This window comes from Solea senegalensis, linkage group LG13 (assembly GCF_019176455.1).
Source record: "Solea senegalensis isolate Sse05_10M linkage group LG13, IFAPA_SoseM_1, whole genome shotgun sequence".
In the NCBI taxonomy this organism is placed as follows: Eukaryota; Metazoa; Chordata; class Actinopteri; order Pleuronectiformes; family Soleidae; genus Solea; species Solea senegalensis.
In genome coordinates, this window is record NC_058033.1 from 21,143,241 (window position 1) to 21,159,372 (window position 16,132).

Sequence of the window (16,132 nt, forward strand, 5' to 3'; positions counted from 1 at the left end):
GGGATGGAGGTTTTTGTCAGTGCATTGATTGGAGGTTGGCACGAGTTATAAAAGGTGCATTTGTCATTGATGAAGAGAGCGCTGATTCAGCAATAATTCAGAAGGATAAGATGACGAAGTTCTAATGGTACCAATGAGTGTTTTATTGCCCCGAGTTTTAAAGACCATAAAGGTAATGGATGCAGTGCATTGTTGAGAGCATTTTTTTGCTCAGTTGCAAGCCAAGTGTCGCAGGACTGCAAATTATTACAAAAATATTTAGCTAGAGCAAACTTCAGCTTGTTGTGTTCTGGTTTAATTTCCAAATCATTGCACCAACATTGCACAGTCCACCCTCTGTAGGAGGCCACAGTATATGACCCATATTACTGCTGTCAAATCAGTGACCTCATTCATCGCTCGCAATAAAACTCGTGGAGGATAGCTTTTATGATGTCAGCAATTTTACATAAAACATTGCACCGCAGTGTCCCACAAAACTTTTGGAAAGTTTAAGCTGATTGATGACACCGACGACAACTCGAGTCAAACATACACCAAATCATTTTTTGTTGAATCAGGACCCAGTGTGTGACTAACACTCGTGGATAAATGCAAATAGACAAAAACATAAATAACAAAAGCAAACTAAAAATAATCAATACAAAGGGAGGACAGTTGTGAAGAATTTACATTTGTTTGACCTGGTCAATAATTCACACCTGATAATATTTGACATGAATAGTTGACTTGCATATATATGGTGCTGTTGCAATTATACATCTGTATGGAGTAATGTTATGCTTGTGAATCATATTATTCCATTTGCTTATGAAATTATTTTGACTTGTTCACTTGTTTAATTGTCTCTCAGCCTGAGATACGTCACACACCAGAGTCTGAGTTGATGCATCTCCATTTCCTCCAGCATTAGATAAAATATAACAATAATAATAATAATAATAATAATAACAACAATAATGATGGAAGGTCCCTCAAAACTACCACAAAAAGAACCACAAAACTAACAAGGTCATCGTCAACAAAAAAAAATCAGATTTTTCAAATGTTTTGGCTGAGGGTTTTTCATTATTATTAACCAAATAAAAACCATTGAGATCAAGACCTCTTTCACAAGGGTGACCTGGCCAAGAAAGGCCGCAGCACATAGTCATAGTTAATAAAACAGCGAGATAACAGTTACAAAACAAACACTGAAATATAAACGTGCAAGTAAATAGACAATTTAAGAACACGGGAGGCACTGTTCAATGGATTCCCATTGTCAGGTCTTTTAAGATTGAGCGCAATTCTCCCGGTGAAATAAATGATGATTGATCATTTTAGTTCAATTTGGAAACAGAAAGCTTTTTTTTTCCCCATTTTGGCCTGAACACGGGGAGCAGACAGGTATAAAATGTCAATATAAAACCAGCAAAAAAGTTAAACCAGCAGTTATACTCCGAAACCTGACTTCCATCTCCAGCCCTTGGATTGAGACACAGCTTTTCCATGTTCTATTGTATGTTCTGTGGTTTACTTGATTTACAAAGCTACTACAAACCCAAAAGGATTTATGGGTTAGAGTCAAGAGTTTGTGTGACAAATAACTTTGTCACCCCTTTGTTTAAAATGAGTGTGGGTACATTCTACACTATGTGTTACATGTTTCAGATCTTTCGTAGCATAAACACTGAACATGTCAGGACCAAAACCTGGTCCTGAAACCTGTGTGCATGGATGCGTGCGCGTGTGTGTACATGTAAAATGTTGACATTCCTCAGCCTCCCTGTCCTGAATGGTTTTTCCTCGGTCGGCTGGTTCAACTTGAACCCTGTGGGTGTCAAGTTTATTGATCCGGGCCTGAGAAACAGATTGAAAGCTGCCAGGGACACCGTGTGTGTGACACAGACTGTGGAGCTTAAGTCTTTCTGTCAGCGCCTTCCTTTTCTGGACAAGCTGTCTGATGAGTGCACAATTAAAGTAACATATGTAGTAAGTTAGGAGAGGAAGAAAAGAAAGCAAGTGAACAAAGGCTGGGACCAAGGGAAGGTGGGATAGATATAAGGGACTCTTGTGAAGTAGATACAGATCAGGGTTTGTTTGAGGAGAGTGGAGCATTGGCAGTATCTCTTTTTGGATCAGTCATTTCATTATAATACATTATTCTTCACTTAATCACAGGGGGCTTCACTCACATCAGAGTACACCTTAAATATATTGGGGGGGGGGTCACTGTTGGGCTCCTCCACTGATGGCACCACTGCAATACTGACTTCATAGAGGATATTGTTCAAATTATTCATAATGAGTAAGCAATTGTTTCTTTCCTTTTAATTTCTCAGTCTGCTGAGCATGCATGCCGTTTTTGACAAATGGCTGTTTTCTCTCTCCAAGCTTCTTTCTGTACACTGTGTTTTCCTCAGTCTCAGTCAAGTCCTCCCTCCTCCCTCTCTCCGGTTCTCCCTTCCCACTGCTCTTTAATGTTCTGCCATGCATCTTCTGTGATTTCCCCTCCCCACTGCACCTTTTCCTCTGTGCCTTTTAACTCCCACCAGAACTTGTTCCCAACACATTTCATTATTTGAATATGCAAACATTTATCTGCAGACTTTTGCCCCTACATTACAGTACATTTGTTTGAATCTATATTATTTTTTAATGTAGTATAATTTAAGTGTGATTCCTTTAAGACCTAGATTAAATAAATGATGTTGGAAAATGTTACTTAAATGTCGTTGATTCTACAATGCCTGAAAGCTTGTGATGCCTACCAAGTAGCAGTCATCTTGGTATGGCGATTCACTTTTAAATGAACACTTTTGTTGAAATCGCCATGAACCCGAGTTGTGCACAGGGAGTGATTTGCTTTACGGAGCCAAAGAGGACGCACAAAACTAGTAAAGCAAGAATGGGGCACAGCCGAAAACACCAATAAGAGCCAAAAAAAAAAGTTTCAGAAGTGAACTCCACCGCTTTAAGAAAATTGGATGTTCATCAGTGTGATGTGAACACTTCTTTCAAGTGTTATATCGAGTAGAAAACACCATCAGCGTTTTGGTAATTACTCAAAAAATTTATTTCCTCAGGGGCCGACAGAATTTACGCACTCCAGCGTTAGCAGCTTCTGATTTCACTGTTCATTTGCTCCGCCAAACGTGCCAAGCCAAATATTGAAATCCAAATCACCTGTTGCCGTGTTCATTTGGACGAGTGCCAGCATTTATAACGGCGCTACGTCTTAGTGATACGGTAACTTTCACAGCACAGAAGCAAACCAGTGCCCATGCTCCGGCAAATCCTGATGTTTATCCGCCCATACTGAGCCATCGGTGCCACAACGGCACCGCTGAGAGTCCATGAAACAACACTGTTCTGTTCTGCACGTGTACAAACTCATTAACTTGAGACAAACACTGCTTCATAACATCAGAAAGGATAACAAACAGTCTGCTAACTGACGGCGTGGGAGACGAGACGCATTATAATCTTCAGATTCAGCTCTTCTAGATTTTAATTTATTTTTTTTTAAATCTACTGGGGTTTGAGTTTTTCCATTGATCACTGAGAGTGTGGCCATTTTCTTCCACTTTCAATTATCTGATCCAATAACCATGAAAGGTTATCTTTCCAACACACAGTTCTGCCATAGGTACTAAATGTCCGGAGGGGAAATGGAAGGACACCACTTAGCAAACACGAGGTTCCACTCAGGACGCTCCCCCTGGAGCAGCAAAGGAAATCCAGCCACAGAGGAGCAAATACGACTGAAATCCAAATGTTTAGGTTATTTTTGCTTGAAATATTTTGTTCCTAAACACCTGCAGCGGCTACGAGAGGAACGGGGAATAAGATGTTACATTTCCCCTCAATATCTGCTCTTGTTTTTGTCGGCTTTATTTAGAGCACATGGAGCCGCATTCACGCTTCAGTTGAACCAAAATTAAAGAACAAAAAGAACAGTCAAACACTATGCATGAATAGCTGTAACATTAGCAATATGAATTATTTTTTTCCCACACAAAGAACACTAATAGGATGAATGCTGGGTCAGTTGTTCAGAATATCCGGAGGATTGTCTCCTGGCTTTTCTTTTGTAGTCGTGCCCCCTTGGCAAAAAAGGTTTTAGCATCCGGTTTACAGAGAGCTGCAGTGGTGATAAGACGGAGACAGCCATTAGATGTGGTTAAATTCACCCACAACAACAAAACATTCAGCGAGAGTCGAGTTCAGCTATAGGTGGACCCAGAGGGCCTATTCCCCCCCCTTTCTGGTCCAGAACTGAAAACGCTACGTAACAAAAGTGATAAATATAAAGAGGAGAGGAAGCTGTGAGATCTCACTGTATCTAATAACTTGAAACTCAAGGGAAAATAAGCGAATAGGGCACAGAACTCAAACACCTGCGGAATTTATGAACTGATTGAATATAGATATAAAAAATAAGTGTAATACAATTAACAGTAACTGCAAATCATGTAAAATCATGTGTTTTTGGCAAAAAATGCTGGGTCTCCACTGTTCAGTCGATCGCAGCCATTACGGAGGAATAATCACACTTGTGCTGCGTACACTGCAGTGATCAATGTGAGATCAGTGGAACACTTGGCTCATGCCCCCAAGACGAACACTAATATGAGCTGCTTCGATGTTTTTCACGTTAAAAAATTTAAAGAGTATAGGGTTTTTAGAAGAGACAACATCAAAAAAAAAAAAGTGCAAGTTTAAAGCAAAGTGCTGCTCTGAATTCTCTTTTCATGCTTTCTTAAATTTGCAGGATTCAGCACTCTGGTGAAATCATGCAAGCAATTTGGGAGTTGTTTTTTTTTTTTTACCTCACTTGAGGCCAGTTTGCAAGAACTTGCTGCTGGGAAGCTCCCATTCTAACGAATGTGCTGCTGCTGCTGATGAGGTTGCATTATTGCATACCCATGCATGCTTTCAAGACTTCCAAGGATCAGCCGGTGCTTATGTGGGAAACTCAGGGTCAAACCTCTCCCACAGACATCACACACACACACACACACACTGATTCCACATGTGGAAACATACTGCGTTCACCTGAACGCAGGTGACTCGAACAGGCGCCCACTTGCCTTAAAGAGTGCACTGCCGATATTGTGTTCCTCACCTTCCCTGATTAAAATTTGACACCTTGCTTACCGCTCTCCTCTTATTTTTTGCCGTGCCCCCGTCTATTGATTTCCCTGGCCTAATCTAATCCTTCATTTCACATATAACTGAGCATTAATTAAGAAGGAAGAGAAGAGCAGGAGAGTAGAAGGTGCAGTATTTCCAAGGCTTTGAAAGTTCAACATTAGATCAAGGGCCAGTTGATAGAAAAACATGTGCAGAATACCCAAACATCACAGCATTCAGTTCCTCTTCCTCACTTCCCTCCAATGCAGTCCCAACCCCACCCCCCCGATTTTCCTGTCGGGGGGGTTTGGACCTAAAGCGACATTATCTCGCACTTTGGAGTGAGGCTCTGGCAAAAGCTCCTGTAAGAAGCACTGGGTCTCCTTCTGCCTTTATGTTAACTTGATTGAAGAGAGTTGAAAGGGCCGCCACTGCTGTCTTGGGGAAAGGGGGATGAGTCCCTGCGTTCCACACCACTCACAATATGGGGAAAAACCCACGCCCACCTATTTTGCCCTTGGTGCGTGTGGCTCTGCTTCCATCTACTGGTTGGAGGCAACACTGCAGGGAGGCGGGAAGGGGAGGGTCAGACGAATCTCACATCGCTTATTTATCATGCATCAGGGATGGTATATTTCAAATCAGTGGATCATTGTAATGAGCTACTAACTTGTGACAATTACTGCTCAGTTCTGTAAACAACCGAACCATCTGTCTCCTCATCATCTCTCACTTCCTGCACTGGGACACTCACAACAAGTTCTCCTTCCAGGCTGAACTCAGGCAGGGCTGATGACTGTCTGACGTATATTCTGAGGATTTTCAGCAGCTTTCTCTTTAGGACTGAACAAATTTCAAATTTAAATCACAATTTAAAAACGCAATTAGCAAAGACAGGCGTTTTCGGATATTTGTTATGCAGTACTGTATCTGATCAAGGATTTCGTAAACTGTCATCTTCAAGTCTTCATGCTTCCATTAGTAGATAATATTTAGATGGTATCTCACTTGGTAATGCGTCATAAAGTTTTAAATCCTTTACAAAGTGAATTTTGAACTGAAGAAGAACATCGCAAATGAAATCGCAATAGCCCTAGTTTCTTCTTCTTCTCCTCCTCCTCCTCCTCCTCACTGTGGCTAATGCTTCTCTTCCACCGCCCAAATCACCACTCTAATGAATCGTAATTGGAGCAAAGACAATATTCCATAACTATGATGAGAACATCGCGACAATCGCAGTGCTGTTGGCTCTTGTGCCGCTAACTGCTACATGACTTGTAAATAAAGCGTTTTAGACAAGAGATGAATTCGCTGATTTGCACTCATTACAATGAGAGTAAATTGTTAAGTGTGGCGTGGCTGCCCGTGGGCAAAGAGCACGATGAACAGTTTCACATGGATTTTCTGGTTGGCAGCAGCTGTCTTCTGCCAATTAGACACATTTGTGCACGCGTCTGTATGTGTGCACTTATTCATCTCCAGACAAATACATCGCAGCTCTCCTTAGCTCGCGGGCAAATGCTGCATTTGCCTTGGCATCCCTGCTGACAGTGCGCACACACACACACTCTCCTCACACTTGCATCAGATGCCACCCTCGTCCACTTCCCCCTCCTCCCCACAAGGCCCAGAGTCGCTCAAAGGCAGACAAACACACACAAACTCACCCTCTAATCAATTCAGAGCTAATGCCATCTAAATATGGAACAAATTGTGGTGCAAGAGAAAGGGGGAAGAACAAAAGGGCAGGAAGTGATCGAGCATTAAAGACCAGGCAGAGACAGAATGATATTTCATGTCAGTCACATGTGATGGAAACACAGTGGGAATATGAACATCCGCTCACTCTCAGAAATCACTCACTGGAAACTGATCTTTTGTAACATGTTAAACAATTCCAACACTGACGTAAAGACATTATGTTAATAACCCAGCGCTCCATGTTGTGAGGTCGCGTCTATCTGCATCACATCAAGCACATCATACCAACAGCTGTTTATGTCTTATAGCGCTCCCTCCGCCGTTTCCATCGCTCTCTCGTTGACTGTTCATTCACTTTGAATTAGAGCCTTGAGCGACCACATAAAACCAAAGCAAAAAGACTGATAAAACATGATCCCCCCCCGTCTATGGTCTATGATCTTCTCTGCTTCATTTCAAAATCAGCAGGACACTGAGATATATACGGTGCAAATGTGGCAGTCAGAGTTCTGTGCACTGCAGGAGATGTGAAACTACGGCAAGTCAAATGACATTTATTAATGTTTACTGCTAAGCAACACGATAATTCAGTTAAGCTTAATATTATCTCAACACTGGCATATCAACAGTCAGACATCTTTCAAATTCACGTTATCCAAATACTGGATTTGGTGATACATCGTCGGTTTTCCTCCTGCAATGTGATAATCGACACACCATGGCAAATATCGATATTTTAATTAACACATTATTGGCATAACTTGGGCAAAAGTTCCCTGGCCAAAGACGGGAGTTTTACAGCGGGATAACGGTGCATAAAGCTACGTTAAAAGGTGCTCCATCCACATTCATTATATAGACTTTATGCACTTTGCTTTCCATGTTGGGAATAAATAGAGAAATCCTGCACTTTTAACTTTTCACTGCCGTTTTCTTTTTGTCAGTTAGACAGATATCGTGATGTATCGCTATAGGATTGTCGTGCAATGTATGTATCGTCACAGAACCGAGTTAACGTGATATTATTGGTATCGTGGACCATGTATCGCGTATGTTGAGGTGCCCTGTGACTCCCACCTCTCATATAGAAATCATAAACCATTTGAACTGTTCCATTTCAACTATTCAGTGTCTCGTTAACGTATACAAATGTGTATCTATTCATGAAATGCTTCGCGTTACATTTAAATCTCAACAAATTAGAGGGTAATTCCATATCAGGCGTTAATGCTTTAACTATCCATGTACATGCAAAACTTCACAAGCGCATGTGAAATATTCAAACAAAAACAGAAAGCCTTTTCTCACTTAAACTCTTCCAGTCCACTTGGCTGCACATTCGTGGTCACCGCGTGCCGCAACCGGCCTAAAAATGTGTTTCTTCTCTTCTTCAAACAACACAAAAAAGTCTGACAGAAGTTAAAGGTGGGGGTGATGAGTAGCAGCACTTAACGTTCATCATTATTCAAGAGGAGATAACAAATGGCAGCAGAGTGACCCTGTGTCTGGATTCTTTCTTCTTTTTTTTCCTGTCTTTAGCCTGCACAGAAAAACACAACCATTTTTAATCTCAAGAAAGAAATAATGGAGAGGTGGATAAAAGCTTGAGTGGTCCGAGGTCCCGGTGTGAGAACGCAACCTTATTATCATAAGGTGAAGCACGAGTCAAAAAAAACCTCACACAAGCAAACATCTGTGCACCAGTAAGTACTAATAAGAATCGTGTGCCAGTTTTGACAGCTGGGCTTGTGCTAAACCTTTGGGCATTGAGACCTAAACCAGGCTGCCTGCCCATCCCAGCTGTGAGCCTGGCTCATCCTGATGCCACACACACATAAACACACACAGCATGAAAACTGGCAGATAAAAGTATACATTTTAAAAGTAACCTCCTGCTCTCAAGTACATACTAAAACTGGACAAACATGAAATGATGAACTTCTCTCCTACTAAAAACACGATTATTGCCAACAAACAGAAATAAAGGAAGAACTCTAACTACAAACCATCACCATCTCACATGACAAGAGGGACCTGAAAATGACAGCAGTCTCCCAGAAGGTCACAGCCTATGGTGCACTATATTTCCATTTGAGCTTTTTGGCAAGACGATCTGCTATGATAATGGCTGCCCAGAGGGGGGAACTTGCTGGATGGATGGAGCCATTTTAATCTCAAAATGGCAGACCTCTGTGACCTTGTCAGGAGGTGTCCTACGTCCGGGTGACTGACGAGATTCCCTACAGGTGCAGCACATAGCTGGGGGCACGTCTCGCCTCTGATGCAGTGGAGAGTAGTGGCGAGAAAAAGATGAGGTGGGGGAGCGTGCTGAGCTCTGATACAAGGAGAAGTGAAGCGGCGGAATAGAAATGCATGATCAAGTCTTGCAATAGCACGCCAGAAATGAGTCAGAAGTACAGACTGACTGGCACCTTGAAAGTGAGGTGTGAGTCAGAGCTTAAAAGGTGGCAATTTGGGGCGAGTGTTGGAGGATGTACAGTATAACAGGTACCAGCTTCTCGTGGCTGCATGTCAGTCTGGCTATGGGCACAGATGTGGTCGATGAAACCAGAAAAGCACTATTGCAACTGATGTTTTACCAGCCATTGATGAGTTGAATGATAACTTTTTTTCCCCCCAGTCTGTGGTTCTCAGAAAGTTATTTTTTTATTTATTTTTCTTTTAAAACAGACACTTCTTGGAGCTACACTATGTAACTTCTGCCAAGCAACATCGACCTCTGCAGTGACAAGTCCCAATAAATTCAGGGACTTATTTACAAACGTTAAAGCCTCTCTCCCTCTCTCTCAATACATTTCATCACACTTTTGGTTGTCGTCTACTGCGACAAGGATGAAAAACATCATCTTTTTCTACCAGGTTTTGATTGGACAGTTGGTGGCAAAAGTGGGCTTTAATATAAATATATTTTGGTAAGTGCATCCATGACATTGACTGCTAGACAACTTGGAAGTCTTTGATGAGGAGCAGAGTGCACAAGCATGCACACACACACATTTCTGGACCTTACTCTTGGTAAGGTCCGCAGCATGGTGACAAGAGCGATGTTCAACCCTATTCAACGAGCTCTCGCGGCGTTCATTAGAAAACGAGAGTGGGCTCGGTGCGACATGTGGATATTATGGAATGCCAGATGGATGGAAAAGTCAGTTATTAAAATGTTTGAGTGATGGCTGTGGTAAATAAGAACACAGTTTGCCCACAGAGATACACATCCCATCCCTCCCAAAATGTTCATGTCATTTTGTGTGAGTGGACGCACAAGTGAAAGCAAAAATTAAGGACGACGACTCACTGTTAGTTCTTTCCACAGTTCAAAATTCTCTGTAGCACAAGTTTCTGTTTTTTCTCCCTGTGCTGCATTTGTCACCTGGCACAGCTGTTGCACGAAGGTGCTGCCAATTTAGAGGTTGTGGGCTGTGTGTGTTGTCACCGTCTCCCACCTGTGTCTATGCTGGCATGCTGCGTTTGGCACAGAGCGCGAGACATTTTTTGCCGCTCTCCGGCTCCATGTTTCACACCTTGAAAATCCTGCCTCATTTGAGAGGAATGATTGTACCAACTGTGCAGACTGAGCAATATATGGCGATGCCTCAGATAATTTTAGAACTGTGCAAGTGAACGTATATGAGCAAGTGTGTCTTGAAGAATCTGCATTTATTTATTTATTGGGTAATGAAATTATTGAATCAACAAACATTTTTTAACCTAACAAAACAATGAAGAATCTTCTCTAATCCAATGAATATACCTATAATCAGTTGTGTTTTAAAGGCAGTTACCTAATAATCTTAAAATGAGGCACATCAACATGATGAATTTGGGATTAACTCAGAAAATCTAATAACAATGTAGCTCTTACAAGTAAAGCAACCCACCCACGCATAGGTTTGCGCAGCTGTCCTTTTAAAGGACAAGACATCGACTTCCATTCATTACGACAGCCTGAACAAACCTCAACCATAGCCAGTTAATGACAAACCTTAACCTGAATGCATGTGAAATCTTAGCCCTAAACTGAACTCGTTCTTCAGAAAGGAGATTCTGCCTCGTTAAGAAAAGGTTTGAGTCTCCGCGAGGACAACTGGTCCTGACAAAGCAAATGAAAAAGGTCCTAAAGAGGTAAAAAATCAATACTGTTAAACCTCTACCCACTGATAAACACATCCCAACAAAAATCCTACACAGTCTACCTGCCGACCCTGATCCAGACACTGCTGGAGGAAAAAGGTGCAGACAACAACAACTCAACTCCTGTTGAAAACCAAGGCTACAAAAGGAAAAACCATGTATTTCCAAGCCTCGTCATGATTTAGGCTTCTGAGAAATGTAATAATCACCATAACTCAGTAATTACTGCTGATTACTGACGACTGAAAACAATCAATTCATGTTATTTCCAGTGTCATACTTTAGCTTAACACACGCTCACGTAATCGACTTACCAACAAAAGAAAATCAATTTCACACAATTATCAATAATGCCGCAGTTTATTTTGATTTATTGAAGTATATGCTTTGCTGTCCTTCATAATTGTGACGCATGCAATTTCTCTATAGCAAACAAACAGCACTGAGTTCAGAGAAATCAGGCCAGGCAATTAGCTATGTGAGTACGAGCTTCATAGGGAGGGCTGAGAAATCATTGTTTTACTACTATAGCACCAGTTTAAACAGGACAACACAGACCAGGTTATTCTCTATGCAGCGTGTTTTAAAATTACAACTTTACCCACAGCATTTTTACTGATTTATATAGAGTCTGGACAACTTTAAAAGTTGTAGGACCATCATAATACACAACACAATGCCGTCTTGTAAACATGACATGTAGTGACGTGTGACGGCGAGTCATGTGTCAGAAGGGACACAGTAAAAAGGACGCACAACACTGGAACTCACTTGTGTTCACTTGATCGTTTAAAGGCCGACCGCCGAACATCTGCTGCGATCATCGGAGACGGATCAACAAAAAGCCTTTCTCATAACATCTCTGATGAAGTTACACAGAAAGTTACTGGAAAAACGTCTGACTGCTACACGTTTGTGTTTCCTGTTCTTCACAGGTTAGAGGACAGACTAAGAGTGTGCGATTTTCATGCATTTACAATCGCTTTCACATAAACAGCTAAAATCCACTGTCCTTCTTTGGTTTATTGACTGATATTGACAGTTCACACCCGTCTCACCTCTCTCTTCCGGTCAAACCCGTGGAACTGAAGCGATGCCAGCACCGTCCTCTCACCTCCATGAGTAGCCCCCATCATCCTCCATCCCAGCAGCCCACGTTGGATTCATCATGTTGAGGAACTGGTGGCCACACGTGTCTGTGTGTTGAGGAATGCAAATGACAAAATGCAGCCATTTTAATTTAATTCATCTGCACCAAAAAGGCACCGAGCAAGGCGATCCATCAGTACACGACTCTATACATGATCATATGGAGACACTGAACAGTACAAACCTTCATGTTTATTCAAACATGTGGCACTGTTCCATATCTGTACATCACGTATTGTGCATGTGTCATGAGCAGCAGCAGCAGCAGCAGCAGCAGCAGCAGCAGCAGCAGCAGAACCTTCCCTGCTCTGCGTGTGCTGCTCAATAATCCAATTCCATTAATTCTGCTCAAGGTTAATTGTTTGCTCGGGCAGACAAAAACGGCTTGTAAGTAAGATGTCCATGCAGCTGTTGGAACATGTTTGTGTGCATGTGTGTGTGTGTGCGCATCTACCTCTGACACAGTACATCAGCATCACAATTAATGTCAAGATGTAAATATAACGGGCGTCCGTATATTTATCCACATGCGCAGTGACAAACACACATGTCTGTGCAGCATTTGTAGTGAGGACACACCTAGTGCATAGCCCCTTACCTTAGCCATATCAATGACTACTAAATGCCTAACCCTAAACCTAAAACCAGATCTTAACCGCCCCCCAAAAGCCCTTTTTAGGGAGTGGGAGAGGACCAGAAAAAATGTGCTTGCTCCCTGTGGTTTATAAATGTTTTGGTCCTTACAAAGATACTGTTACAAGAACAGACACAGACACACTCCGCTGTGTTTTTGCATGAATAAACATTCCGTCCATGTCAATCAGTCAAATGCAGCGACCCACCAGGAAGAGGCGAAACGAGTAAACAGCACACATAGAATAAATTACTATCAGCAGTGATTTGGCGAGCGTGTCTCCGTCACGTCGACCTGACAGGTGCTCGTGTGAACTCACAAAAGGAAATCAAGTGTCAGTGAAATGCTAACCGGCAGATCTTTGTTTCAATGGATTTAAATAAAAACAACAAAACCTTATAATACAGCGAGACGTTAGAACCGTACAAGACCTGAGAGCTTATTTAGGAAGACAAAAAAAAACACAAGGGGGCTGAAATCCACCATGTAACCAAACCAACACATCCCATAATATGTATGTTTATTTACCTGAAGAATCACACAAGCAGCATATGATAGAACGTGGCTTGTTTGACTGCTGAGCACCAGATTTAACAAATACTTGAAGTATAAACAGGCCCAAACTCAGGCAAGCATTCATGCATGCATGTATTATTATTATAATATCATGATTAAAGTTGATATCAGTATAGTTTGTTATCAACAATGTCTGCTGCTGTTGTATAAATGACTTTTTAGTTCTATAAACATGCCATCACCGACTCAGAACTGTCTTGTCTAAACTTATAAAACTTGATACAATCATTTCAAGTTTTAATCGTTTCATACCTTTAAGTCTGGTTCTGTCACAGAATTCTTCTTTTTCTCTCCACTGATGCCTAGTGTTTGCTCATTATGTGAATAGTTGGGGTTCTCTGCTCTCGATGATATGAGATAATCTATGTTGTGATTCAGCGATATATAAAATAAAAATGAATTGAAATGTACACACACACACACACACACACTGGCATGTCAGTTCTGACAGCCCGTGGTAGGTGGCGAACCAGCTCAGACTCTTTCACCATATAATCGCTCTGCCATTTAAAGCCATTTAGTCCCGGAATTAACTCCCTGCTCGCTCTCGCTCTCTCCATCTCTCGTGTACCTCACTCTGTCACTGACTTCATTCTCTTTGCCACCACTCATTTAACTTTATGACAGCATTTTTCTCCCCGCCTCGCCTTCCCACTTCATTCACGTCAGTTCTGGGCATTTAGCAAAAAGCCTATTTGGGCCCATTGTCTTCCAAGAGCAATGGCCAGTCAGAGCAGCACAGACTAATCAGAGAGCAGGGAATTCCGCACAATCGTTGGCGGAAGAGAGAGCGAGAGAGAATTGTTGATGCTTTTTATTTTTTCTTTCACTCACGTTGTTCAAGAAGCCAAAAAAAAACAAGAACACATAGATCAACTAAAGAGCTCCGCAGAGAGAAGGATACAATGTTAAACTCGCAGAAGTACCACACTCCCACAGGCATATAAATTCAACTGCCACGCTTCCACAAGCACCAATCAATCATGTTTAAGCTTTTTCGAGTATTGCAGTGCAATTGTTCTTAAATTGCTTAATGACGTGCTGGCAAAGAGCCGGAAAGCCAAGCAGGAGGCAAAGGGAAGTAACAAAAGGGAGCAAACAGGTAACTGAATTAAAGAGAAACAGGCAGAAAGTCAGCACACTAATCAACCATGAAGATAACTCCTTAATTCAGTCATTGAGACAGCCACTAAAACAACCATCTGAAATCTAAATATCTAAAGGGGAGCGGACTGGCACAACACTTTGTCTTGGTTTTAATTACAGGATGTTAAATTATTTTTCATTACAAACGTAATTTGCTCTCTAATTTTATTAAAGTGAGCTTTGAACCAGAGAATGGAAACCTTTTTTGTTTAATCGTCTGGAAAACAGATTTTAGATTTTGACCTGGAGGAGCTGAACTCGTGAAGCAACGATCATTCAGAAGTTTGTTTGAAAAACAAAACAAACAAAAAAACATATTTTGTAAATTATGAAGATATGCAGGTGATGGAATTTATCACATAAGCTCAACCAAGCACAAACCGAGATGCAGTAACAGGCTGAATCCATGTAGGAATTATGTTTTATGGATTACAGTGCAAGTAATAACTGGTTGTCAATGCCGACATGCATTTTGATACCTGAATGATCCATGATATGGATCTCTAGTCCACTGGTATCCATGGAGTCCATCATATCAGTCATTTTAGTCGATCTCACAGCTTCAGTTCATATTTCCCCACATGGCAGCTGCCAAAATAAATATTAATTGTAGTAAGCGTTTCTTTTAACTTTTAAAAAAAGCATTTTACAAGATGAAGCTTCATAAAATTCTACAGTCTGACGAGATTTTAATCTACTGTGATCTGGAAGATGAGCGCAGTGTCTTTAAGTGAATATTAGCTTATATTTTAGCAACATCAATAGCAGACAACAATTAATATCACTTAAAAAGTGAAGGGACAAAAGTAAGTGACTAAATGATGAAGTAGAATACAAAACTGAGGGAGTTCAGGGGAAAATGAAGTACAAAGTACCACACTATTTAAATTATAACTACTTTAAAACATTCATTTGTTTATTTATGTCCCCAATTCTTGGTCAGTACAAAGTTCCATAGCCACATAAATGCAGAAATACAACAACAACAAAGAGCAACATCCAGCAGAGGCTAAAATGTTTGTTTCACAGCACACAGACAAAAACACAAAAACACACACACAGGAAATACTTACAAGTGTTCTTCAGTGAAGTGAAGCAGGTGAAGCGATGGTTTACTCTCAGTGAAAACCAAACCTTCCTGTGAAACAATCAAAGAAAGTCCATTGTAGTTAGCTGGTTAGCTGGTTAGCTCGCGAGCTGCGGAACAGAGAAGCAGAGGGCGGGGCCTCGACAGGTGAAATAGCCTGCGCTAATTGGTCTTCCTCATTTTCACTCCAGTTGATGATCAGTGTGATTGGTGCATTGCGCCCCCTTGTGCTTCGGAGGGTGAACCGCAGATTACGTTCAAGCTATAATGTACAAACCCCCAAACCTTTGTTTTTTCGGGTGTTTATGTCTGTTTAAGAGAATAAAAGGTTAAGAGTAGATTTTGATTTTGGCCCAGAAAAAAAATGACTATGGATGTGGATTCAGAACGTTTTTTTTTTAGACTTTGTCATTTTCATTCATTTATTCACTTTATTCCTAACTTATTTTGTGAAAAATGATGTTATAGCAATGAATACTGTGGTTGAAATTTGGACGAGGATCTGAAGGAATAAAAATGTGACGTTTAAAAAAAAGTCTGATTTATTTACAAGTCTCCCATGGTGATAT

At 41.2% G+C, this 16,132-nt stretch overlaps 1 long non-coding RNA gene across 2 annotated transcripts in view; it reads right to left on the reverse strand.

Moving 5' to 3' along the window:
• Positions 1–15,639, reverse strand: part of LOC122779236 — a 110,993-nt gene extending 95,354 nt beyond the window's left edge. The window contains exons 1-2 of one of the 2 annotated variants that reach the window (XR_006361541.1): positions 15,550–15,639; positions 12,030–12,167 (exon numbers count right to left, since the gene is read on the reverse strand). This is a non-coding gene — a long non-coding RNA (uncharacterized LOC122779236). Of the gene's footprint in view, positions 1–12,029; positions 12,168–14,955; positions 15,059–15,549 lie in introns of those variants that run through there. The other variant, XR_006361542.1, reaches the window with a different exon arrangement.
• Between the last annotated feature and the right edge of the window lie 493 nt (positions 15,640–16,132).